The sequence below is a fragment of the Gavialis gangeticus genome, unplaced genomic scaffold (assembly GCF_001723915.1).
Source record: "Gavialis gangeticus isolate Ggan-Ray unplaced genomic scaffold, GavGan_comp1, whole genome shotgun sequence".
NCBI classification, from domain to species: Eukaryota; Metazoa; Chordata; order Crocodylia; family Gavialidae; genus Gavialis; species Gavialis gangeticus.
The window spans coordinates 4825583-4827243 of NW_017729013.1; the positions used below are offsets into that span (position 1 = coordinate 4825583).

Genomic DNA, 1661 nt, shown 5'->3' on the forward strand with positions numbered 1-1661 from the left:
CCCCCCCCTTAAAAAAAAAAAAAAAAAAAAATTTACTGTTTGTAAAACATGCAGATTTGATGGTCCTCCTGTGAGCATTTGCTATGAAGTTATGCCTGGCAAGACTGTCTACTTATTAAGTAGAATTTATTTAGTTTGTATTATTATTGTCTAAAGAGCTCAAAAAGTTCATTCACTTCACTATTCGTGAAAACCTTTAACTGGCAAATGATTTGTTTTTGTGAGTTTCCTTAAAAAAAGAAAAAAAAAGCTTACTTGCATTTATTCACATACCACATGCCCCTGAATAAGACGTGCACATAAAAAGAAAGTTCTTCTTTGAAAATACGTATTTGAACATAAGCTAAAAAAAAAAACTTGAAACCTATTCTTTATGCTTGTAAGCAGATGTTACCTCTCTCCCAGGAGAAAGCATTTTGTTCTGTGCCAAACAGTCTACAGACGTAATGTCCAGTCTTGGGCTAAGTCCCACGAAAGTATGCAGGACAAAGCGTGTTCCTGCTTTCTCCCGAGACACTGCAGAATGCATCTGTGTGGTTACTGTAGATCAGTGTCTTGGGACAAGCTGGGTAGGAGGTCATCTAGGCATCCTTCAATGCACGGCTCCCACACGCTGGCTACTCGAATGCAAAGCAGCAGCTCTAGCATCAGGACAGAAGTCTACTGCCCAGAAATGACAGGTCACAGGTGGCCTTGCTCACCTTTTTAAGGCCCTCTAACAGAAACTTCCCAGCTATTCTGTGCTCACCAGCCATACAACCAAGGTCAGCATCAGAACCCAACTGTTCATGCAAAGCATCGGGAGGACATCCCGAGCGCAAACCATGGCCCCACCAACTACTTTCAAGTCATCTACAAGCACAACACCAGTCAGAACCAAGGTAAGATACTGGACCATTGCTGCAGAAACAGTAGTCCACAAGCAAAAGGGTGACTGACCACAACACCAGCAGAACTGCAGGATGCCAAGGGAGCAGCTCATAAAGGCCCAGGATATGAACTGCATATCTGGCACACGCAGGGCATGGCACGCCTACTACGAGGCAATGAACGACAGAGCAGCCTCAACACATTGTGGGCACAGCCTGCATCTCCTGGGACTCAGATCTCACCATCACTACATGCCCCCAGAGACACCCAGATAACCCTAGAGCTGATCAAGGTCAAGGATTCCCTGCCTCTTCAGGACAGCAGCACAGACATGAAGACAGACCTGGAGCTGGACAGCAACCAATCCAAGTCCTCCGGTTGTCTGGAACATCCTGGCCATCCCGATGTGCAGGAATGAGCTGCAAATCCACTGGCAAAGCTCTCCATCACTGTGCACAATGCACTTAGCAATGCTGTCCTCCTAGTCCCAGGGACCCATTCAACATGAGAAAATATGCAGATGCCTTTTCCTGCCTGCCCACAGTTACATCTGTTAGCTCCAAGGTGGGAACCCCAAAGCTGAACCTCCTTTTACCCCTGTACTGAAGGTAACAAGCAAGAGAACAGGGGGTGGGCAAAGTGCCAAAAACCATCCCATGGTTTGTTCCCAAGAAGGGATGAGGAACCCCAAGTTGAGCCTCATGGCAAGCCTCCCCACCACTCCCCATTTTGTTTGACGAGGAGAGGTGAGGGGCAGTGGGGTGGTACCACTGCAACTGAATCAAACAATT

General features: G+C 46.7%; 1 protein-coding gene and 1 long non-coding RNA gene across 10 annotated transcripts in view; one reads left to right on the forward strand and one right to left on the reverse strand.

Moving 5' to 3' along the window:
* GTF2I (general transcription factor IIi) overlaps positions 1-1661 on the reverse strand; it is a 120690-nt gene that overhangs the window by 21918 nt on the left and 97111 nt on the right. The window lies entirely within an intron of this gene.
* LOC109293462 overlaps positions 26-1661 on the forward strand; it is an 18528-nt gene continuing 16892 nt past the window's right edge. The window contains exon 1 of the long non-coding RNA XR_002096320.1: positions 26-1434. This is a non-coding gene — a long non-coding RNA (uncharacterized LOC109293462). The remainder of the gene's footprint in view (positions 1435-1661) is intronic.